Source organism: Nicotiana tabacum, chromosome 8 (genome assembly GCF_000715075.1).
Source record: "Nicotiana tabacum cultivar K326 chromosome 8, ASM71507v2, whole genome shotgun sequence".
Taxonomy (NCBI): Eukaryota; Viridiplantae; Streptophyta; class Magnoliopsida; order Solanales; family Solanaceae; genus Nicotiana; species Nicotiana tabacum.
In genome coordinates this window covers 129,412,795-129,422,736 of record NC_134087.1, presented here as the reverse complement: position 1 = coordinate 129,422,736, position 9,942 = coordinate 129,412,795, and positions in this window count along the sequence as shown.

Sequence of the window (9,942 nt, the reverse complement as noted above, 5' to 3'; positions counted from 1 at the left end):
CTCAACTTGTCAAAAAAAATTTAGCTGGCAACAACGGCTCTTACGCTGTTTGGTCGTAGAGACCTTTTAATATGAGGCCTGTAGGCTTGCTTAGCTGGTGACAATGGTTCTTATACTGTTTTTACCCGTAGGCTTTTTTGTAGGCTTTATTTCCCCTTGTTAAGGTCTTTTAGAGTATTTTTGCCTGACCCATCTTCGATTCTAGAGGAACCTCGATTTCAAGTCATTATCATCAATGTTTCGAGCACCTCGTAAGGTTCATAGCTCTTAGGTCGAGTAGATCGACGCTCTTGCGATTTGGAGCCGACGTGGTCAGAGCTCGTTTCTGCCTGTTGAGGGAAGCCTGTTTTAATCGGTTCTTTCCAAAGTATAATTGAAGTAGTGTCCTATGATTTTTAGTGATAGTCGAGCGTCCCCGAGTCGCGTTATTTTGACTGTATCAGCCGTTTTGACCATAGTCATATGCGTTTGGCCGTAGCCATTTTTGATCCCAAGTGATAGTTTAGGCGTCTACACCAAGGGTATGGCCTTTATGGATTCTTACAAATGCGGTGTATAGCCTAAACTTCGGGATTTTCATGCCTGTTGAGGTCTTACGTTTTCCATGCCTATTGAGGTCTTACAGTTTGTGTGATGTAGAATAGATCGAGTTATGCCGAGTCTGCCCGCTAGGGTCTTACAGTTTCAGATTTTCCAGTGTATGGCGATTGGCGATAGTTTTCGAGCCATCGAGTTTGTTTAAGCTTGAAGACCGCTTCTCGCGAACTCGGAGTTGCATTGTGAGGGCTTTGTGAGCCCGAGGTTCCGATCCTACGGTCGTGTGGGCGCTGAATCGTTCAAGTCTCCGAGTATCTCGGGACGTATTTGGCGTAGAGGCTTCTGTCGAGAGTATACAGTGATTTTCCCTTTTGGAGAATGAGATGTTTGGAAGATATTCTCTGATCCATTGGTGCAATACACGTGTTGTTGTGTTGAGTCGATCTATTTTTAGGTCGAGTTTGGTTGCTACGATGATTTTCACATTGTCGTAGTCTGAGAAAGAGCCTTTCTCTTTTTTCATGGAAAAAGGGGTATTTTTTTGATTGCCCGATATAATAGTACATGCTCCCGCTTTGGCGGGGTCTGATTACAATGATCGTTTGGCCCGATACATCTTCTCCCTGTAGGAACCTTTGCTTGGCGTTTCCCCACCTCCTTCGAATTGGGTGGCTTCCAGGGAAAATGCCCCTCGCCGCTTAAAAGTTGGCTGTAAGGGTGGCTTCGAGCAATTCGTGGAGTTTCCCCTTTAGGTAGCTTCGTAGACGTTGCCTCATTAAAAACCTTACCGATAAAAACCGTTCTTTTTTGGGATAAAAACTCGGTCGAAGGAAAAGAGTGCAACGGGCGCACTTTTAGGGGTCTCGAGGCCTCCTGATAGTGTTAGCATTCTGGTATCTCCGGTCGAGTGCCTACACGAGGGTTAGTTCTTAATGCGAAATGAAACAAAAGGAATAGTTGTGCCTTGAAACGAGATATGCTGGTGACACCTTGAGATTGGCTTATTATGACCGCTCGAGTGCGGACATGCGATGTAGATTTCTACTTAATGTTGTCAAACCCGACTGGGGTTGAGACCTGATTCGCCCGCTGGCTTATTCGGGAGCGGGGGTATGGGCGTTGATAACACGTCGTGTATTGCAAACATTTCCCTTGCCGCGTGTTGTTCCCCATAGATGGTTTTGACCCCGTCCTTCGTCGGGAATTTTATCATTTGGTCGAGGGTGGATGGTACTGCTCTCATATAGTGTATCCATGGTCGCCCAAACAAGGCGTTATACCTCATATCTCCCTTAATGGCATGGAATTTGGTGTCTTGGGTTCTACCGGCCACGGTAATCGGAAGGACGATTTCTTCTTTGGTTGTTTCGCTTGTCATGTTGAACCCATTGAGGACTCGAGTGGCGGGCACGATCTGTTCAAGCAGTCCGATCTATTCTATCACCCTCAACCTGATAATATTGGTCGAGCTACCTGGATCAACGGGTACACGTTTTATCTAAAAAGAATTTATAAGAAAGGAGATTACCAGGGCATCATTGTGGGGTTGATATAGGGCCTCAGTATCTTCTTCGCTAAACGTGAGGGCATCTTCGGTGATATATCCCCGAGTCCGTTTTTCCCTGGTGATGGATAATTTTGTTCTCCTCATCATGGGTTCCTGCGGGGCATCGGCGTCCCCCATGATCATGTGGATGACGTGTTGTGGTTCTTTTGCCTCGTTCTTCTTGGTTGCCTCCCTGTCTCGAAACTGATTTTTGGCCCGATCACTAAGGAATTCCCAAAGGTGCCCTTTGTTGATAAGCCGGGCCACTTCTTCTCATAGTTGATGGCAATCCTCGATCCTGTGACCATGTGTGTTTTGGAACTCACACACTAAGTTGTAATTTCTTTGTGAAGGGTCCGACTGTATTGGTTTGGGCCACTTGGCGTCCCTGATTTTGCCAATAGCGAACATGATGTCTGATATGTCAATGCTGAAGTTGTATTCCAATAAGTGGGGCGCATTTGTCGGCACCATGTTCCGATCGAACCTGGTTCTATTGACGAGCCCCTGAGGATCCTGTCCTCGATCTATCCTCTGATCGTTGCGGGGTAGGTGCGCCTCGGGCGTTCCTTCTGTCTTTATGGTACGGTTGGTACCTTTCTTTGCTTGGTTTCGACTCTTTTGCCAGGAGTTTGTTTGGGTATAATGAGCCCGAAGGGGCTCGCAGCTGGTCATCCTCGACCCTAATCTTTGATTGGTATCGGTTGTGAATGTCTGACCAGGTCACGGCCGGATATTCGATTAGATTCTGCTTCAACTGTTTTGAAGCCATCGAGCTTCGTTCGTTCAGGCCTTGGGTGAAAGACTGCACCGCCCAGTCGTCGGAGACTGGTGGCACCTCCATCCATTCCATCTGGAAGTGGGATACGAATTCTCGCAACATCTCTTTCTCTCTGCTTGATTTTGAAAACGTCGAATTTCCTTGTTGCTACCTTGATGGCTCCGGCATGTGCTTTTACGAAGGAGTTTGCTAGCATGGCAAACGAATCTATGGAGTTGGGAGCCAAGTTATGGTACCACATCATGGCCCCCTTTGAAAGCGTTTCTTCGAATTTTTTCAACAACACAGACTCGATCTTATCATTTTTATGTCGTTGCCTTTTACTGTGCAGGTGTAAGCAGTGACGTGTTCGTTAGGTTCGGAGGTGTTGTTGTACTTGGGGAGTTCCAACATTCTGAATTTTTTCGGGATAGGCTTCAGGGCTGCTTCCTCGGGGAATGGCCTCTAAATTAACTTCTTTGAATCTAAACCTTTGAGGACCGGGGGCGCACCTGGGATCTGATCGACCCTAGAGTTGTAGGTCTCAAATTTTTTGTCATTGGCTGCAATCATTCTCTCACCTGATTCGATCCTTTTGCTGAGGTCCTCAATCATTTTTACGATGGCAGGGTCAGCCACTGACCCGTTGTTGCTTGACCTTTCGAGTGCTTGCTCGGCGGGGGGAGCCGTCTCTGGCGCCGCTGTGCTAAGGATTCTCGGATGGCTTTGCAGCTGAGCAATGGCCAGTTGTTGTGCCTGCAACATTTCAAAAATAACATGAAGACTAACTTCATGTTCTTCTCGGGCCAGGGTGTTTTGAGCTTCCTGTTGGTCGCTGTGTCGTACGCTCCTATCGCTGAGAAGTTTCGTCGACTCGTTGTGTGTCCTGTGAATCTGCGTCCGCTAGGATCGGTCTGGGAGAGATATCAGGATTCCGCGAAGGTGCTCCAGTGGCCGGGATAGCCACGCCATTTTCCCAGTAATTTTTGAGGTTGTCGTTCTCAATTCCATTTACCGATCCGGACATTTTGGCCTGAAGTCAAAGGATCTCGGACAAGAAAAATGTGAAAGCTGATGTGTATTTATGTAATGAAAACCAGCAAGAAAATAATCACTATTATTTTTAGCCCCACGGTGGGCGCTAAATAGTTTACCGTGAAAATGGTAACAACTATTAAATTTGTAAATGGGATTCTAAGAATACGTGATCTATTCTCGAACTAGTTGTTAGAGCAGTTAATGCTAAGAATGCTAAGTTTAATGATAAAATTCGGGGTAAAAAGAGGCAATAACCAAACCGTAGGTGGGGGCTGTTACCCAGATGCAAAGATAGTCAATGGGACCTCGGGGTCGGCGTTAGTATCGATCTCGAACTATCGGGGATAGCGGGGATGGGATAACAGTTAAAGATATAATTAGACAAGGCTCTTTCGGCCGATATTAAGTTTTATAATGAAGAACAAGTTAAGAGGTGATGAATACAGAGACGGCCTCGAGCCAATACCAAGTGATAAACCAGAAGAATGACTGAAGATGAATGGCTTTGAGCCAAGGGGAATAAACAAATTAGAGAAAAGAGGAAGAGAGAAGATATTATTGCCCTTGAGTAGGATGATTGGAGCTGCTCTACAAGATCTTGGTGACCCCCCTTTTATATAGGAAGGGGACGGCCCAAACTAAGTACAAGATGTGTAGTATGACAAAAGAGAATGAGATGTGACAGCCTGTTAGCCTTACCTCGCATGTAGGCTAACGTCGAGCCGCTTGAGTAGATTTGATCGACCCCGGGTGCATTCCTCGGAGGGATTCCTGCGTTCGTCGGGGCTTCAGCCGATGTTATTCTTGGCAGGGCATCGACAGGTTTCGAGGGAAGCGACTGACCCGAGATCCCGTGTTTCCGGGGTCACTCTTCGAAGCATTATGTCAAGGAGAAATCAGTCCCCTGGATTTCACCGCACACACACAGTTATAGTTACTTAATAAAAATAGGATTTTCAACAATTAGCGCAAGTACGCACTCGTCACCTCACGTACAAGGCATTCCAAATATCAACAATACCAAATCCTAAGGGGAGTTCCCCCACACAAGGTTAGGCGAGCCATTTACCTCGAACCAGCTCAATCAACCCAATATCACATTCTTGCCACGAGTATCCGACTCTAAGTAGCCCAAATCTATTCAAAGTAATTGCATAATGTAAACATAACTTCAACTAACTAATTCAACTAAATAATTCGAAGCTAACATGCGAAATTAAGAAAATTGCCCAAAATGTCCCCCGGGTCCTCATCTCGGAATCTGGTAAAAGTTACGGATTATGAACCCCCATTCACTCACGAGTCCAACCATACCAAAATTATCCAAATCCGAAGTTAAATCCCTATTCAAAACTCAAAAATTAGGCCTAAGAACTTTTCCAAATTTCTCACCCCAAATTCAAAATTAGATGATGAATTCTTGTTTAGATTAATGGGTTATAAGCAAAAAGGAGTTAAGAATCATTACCGCAAACTCCCTCCGAAAATCTCTCCAAAATTTGTATCCTATCGCGCTCCCAATTCAATTTTGTGATATGAACTCAAAACCCTCGATTTTGAACTTTATGCTCTTACCAGAAACGACCTTAATCGCGATCGCGGAAACTCCCACGTGATCGCGAAGAGCAACTTCTCTGGCTCCCAGATTTACCCTACCCGAATGCGATACTCCCTATGCAAATGCGATGCTTGCGTTGCTCAGCTCTACAAGATCGCGATTGACCTCACGCGAACGCGAAGAGAAACTTCCACTCCTCATCTACATCAGTTCTTCCTCTTCGCGAATGCGGCATAGCCCACGCATTCGCGATTCAACTTCTACCAATACTACGTTTTTGTACTCCATTTCCCGCGATCAGGTAGAACAAAATCCCCCCTCTGCCTCATCTAAGACTTCGCGATCGCGAGCCTCCTCACGCAATCGTGGTGAAGAAAAGTCTGCAACAGAAAACTAGAAAAATCTGATCCTTCTCCAAGTCCAAAAATGATCCGTTGAGCATCTGAAACACACCTAAGGCCCCCAGGACGTCAACCGAACATGCCAACCAATCATAAAACATCATTCAAACTTGTTCCAACCTTAGGAATGCTCAAAACAACATCAAAACACCAATTTAACATCGGATTCAAGCATAAGAACTCCAAAAAATCTCAAATTACGCTTTCAATCAAAAAGTTTATCAAACCTCGTCCGAATGACCTGAAATTTTGCAAGCACATCACATTCAACACTACGGAGATACTCCAACTTCCGCAATTTCATTCCAACCTCGATATTAAAATCTCACTATCGAACCGGAAACTTTAAAAATTCAACTTTCGGCATTTCAAGCCTAAATAAGCTACAGACTTCAAAAACACCATCCGAACACGCCCCTAATTCCGAAATCACCCAACGGAGCTAACAGAATTGACAGAATTCCATTTCGAGGCCATCTTCATACTACTCCGACTACGGTCCAATTTCTAAAGCTTAAGCTCTCTTTTAGGGACTGAGTGTCCCAAAACACTCTGAAACTCAAAACAAATAATCCTGGCAAATCAAAATATCAGGAAAAAAACACGGGGAAAGTAGTTAATGGGGGATCAGGGCATTAATTCTTAAAACGACCGGCGGGGTCGTTACATCCTCCCCCTCTTAAAATATTCGTTCGTCCTCGAACGAGCATAGAGACATACCTGAAGTGGTGAAAAGATGAGGATAACGGCTGCGCATATCCTGCTCGATCTCCCAGGTCGCCTCCTCGACCGGCTGACCCCACCACTGAACCTTCACTGATGCAATGTTCTTTGACCTTGGCTTCCGAACCTGCCTGTCCAATATCGCCTTCGGTTCCTCAACATAAGATAGATCCTTGTCCAACTGGAATGAACTGAAATCCAACACATGCGACAGATCACCGTGATACTTCCTAAGCATCAAAACATGAAATACGGATGAACTCCTACTAAGCTGGGAGGTAAGGCAAGCTCATAAGCAACCTCCCGAATATGCCGCAATACTCAAAGTGACCAATAAACTTCAGACTCAATTTTCCTTTCTTCCCAAATCTCATAAAGCCCTTCATAAGCGAAACCCGAAATAGAACCCGCTCTCCAACCATATAGGAAACATCACAAACCTTCCAATCTGCGTAACTCTTCTGTCTGGACTGGGTTGTACGAAATCTATCCTAAATTACCTTAACCTTTTCCAAAGCATCTTGAACCAAGTCTGTGCCCAATAATCTAGCCTCATCCAGTTCAAACCAACCCACCGGGGATCTACATCTCCTACCATACAAGGCCTCATACGGTGACATCTGAATATTGGACTGATAGTTGATGTTGTAGGCAAACTCCGCCAGTGGCAAGAAATGATCCCAAGAACCTCCAAACTCCATCACGCACGCACAGAGAATATCCTCAAGAATCTGAATAGTGCGCTCGGACTGCCCGTCCGTCTGGGGGTAAAATGTTGTGCTCAACTCTAGTCGAGTACCTAACTCATGTTGTATGGCCCTCCAGAACCATGATGTGAACTGAGTACCCCTATATGAAATGATGGAAACTGGAATGCCATGCAGACAATAACCTCCCGGATATAAATCTCCACCAATCGCTCCGAAGAATAAGTAGTACACACAGGAATGAAATGCGCGGACTTGGTCAGCCGATCCACAATCACCTAAATGGCATCGAACTTTCTCAAAGTATGTGGGAGCCCAACTACAAAGTCCATGGTGATCCGCTCCTACTTCCACTCTGAAATCTCTATCTACTGAAGCAACCCACCTGGTCTCTAGTGCTTATACTTCATCTGCTGACAATTGATGCACCGAGCTGCAAACCCAACTATGTCTTTTTGCATCCACCTCCACCAATAGTGTTATCTCAAATCCTGGTACATCTTTGCAGCACGCGGATGAATGGAATACCGTTAACTATGGGCCTCCTTTAGAATCAACTCCCGAATCCCATCAACATTGGGTACACATACCCAACCATGCATCCTCAATACCCTATCATCAGCAATAGTCACATCTCTGGCATCACCATGCAGAACCTTGTCCTTGAGGACAAGCAAATGAGGGTCATCAAACTAATGCTCTCTGATACGATCAAATAAGGAAGACCGAGAAATCACGCAAGCTAGAACTCGACTGGGCTCCGAAAGATCCAATCTCACAAACTGGCTGGCTACGGCGTGAACATCCATCACCATGGGCCTCTCTGCTGTTGGTAAATACTCCAAACTCCCCAAAATCTCTGCCCAACGACTCAATGCATCGGCCACCACATTGGCCTTGCCTGGGTAATACAAAATAGTGATATCATTGTCCTTCAGCAGCTCTAACCACCTCCTCTGACGCAAATTAAGGTCTTTCTGCTTGAACAGATGCTACAAACTCTGGTGATCAGTATAAATCTAACAAGGAACACCGTACAAATAATATCGCCAGATCTTCAAGGCGTGAATAATAGATAGTATAAGACACCGAACCTGTAGGCAATATCAAAACTAGGGATGTAATAAAAGCTGTCTTGAGGTTCTGAAAGCTCACCTCACATTCTTTCGTCCACTGGAACGGAGCACTCTTCTGGGTCAGCCTGGTCATAGGTGTTGCAATAGATGAAAATCCCTCAACAAATCGACGGTAATAACCCCCAAGCAAAGAAAACTACGGATCTCTATAGCTGAGGATGGTCTGGGCCAACTCTTAACTACTTCAACTTTCTTTGGATCCACCTTTATCCCCTTGTTCGACACCACGTGACCCAAGAATGCCACAAAATCCAACCAAAACTCACATTTCAAGAACTTTGCATATAACTTCTTTTCTCTCAAAGTGTGAAGCATTGTCCTCAGGTACTGCTCATGATCTTTCTGACTCCGAGAGTACAAAAAAATATCATCAATAAAGATTATGATGAACTAGTCAAGATACAACCGGAACATACTGTGCATCAAATGCATGAGGCTGCTGGGGCATCCGTTTTCTGAAAGATCCTAGCTTTCGTAATAGCCCAAATAACATAACAAGGAACTCGTAATGACCATACCAAGTCCTGAAAGCAGTCTTCGGGATATCTGCCTCCTGAATCTTCAACTGATAGTAACCTGAACGCAAGTCAATCTTAGAAAACACTCGTGCACCTTGTAACTGGTCAAACAGATCATCAATACGGGGCAAAGGATACCGTTTCTTCACTTTAACTTTGTTCAACTGGCGATAATCAATGCACATATGCATAGAACCATCCTTTTTCTTTACAAACAAGATAGGAGCATCCTAATATGATACATTGGGCCGAATAAAACCCTTATCAAGTAATTCCTGTAACTGATCCTTCAACTCCTTCAACTCAGGAGGGGCCATACGATATGGAGGAATATAAATGGGTTGGGTGCCTGGTAATAGATCAATGCCAAAATCAGGCGGCATGCCCGGAAGATCAGCTGGAAACACATCTGAGAAATCCCATACTATTGGGACTAAGTTAACTATAGGGATATCAATAATGACATCTCTCACATAAGCTAGATATGTGTCACACCCCTTCTCAACCATACGCTGAGCCTTAAGGAATGAAATAACTCTACTAGAAGTATGATCTAAGGTACCCTTCCACTCTACTCGCGGTACACCTGGCATAGCCAGCGTTGCAATTTTGTCATGACAATCAATAATAGCATAATGGGGTGACAACCAGTCCATGCCCAAGAGAACATCAAAATCTACCATGTTGAGCAATAATAAATCGGCTCTAGTCTCAAAACCACTAAGAGCAACCACACACGACCGATAAACGCGGTCCACAACAAGAGAATCTCCCACAAGAGTCGAAACATAAATAGGGAAACTCAAGGAATCCTGAGATACGCCCAAATGTAGGGCGAATTAAGAAGACACATAAGAATAAGTGGAGCCTAGATCAAATAAAACCGATGCATCTCTATGACAAACCAGGACAATACCTATGATGACTGAATCGGAGGTGACAGCCTCGGTATGGACAGGAAGGGCATAATATCTGGCCTGGCCTCCCCCTCTAGGGTGACCTCTACCTCCCCGACCTC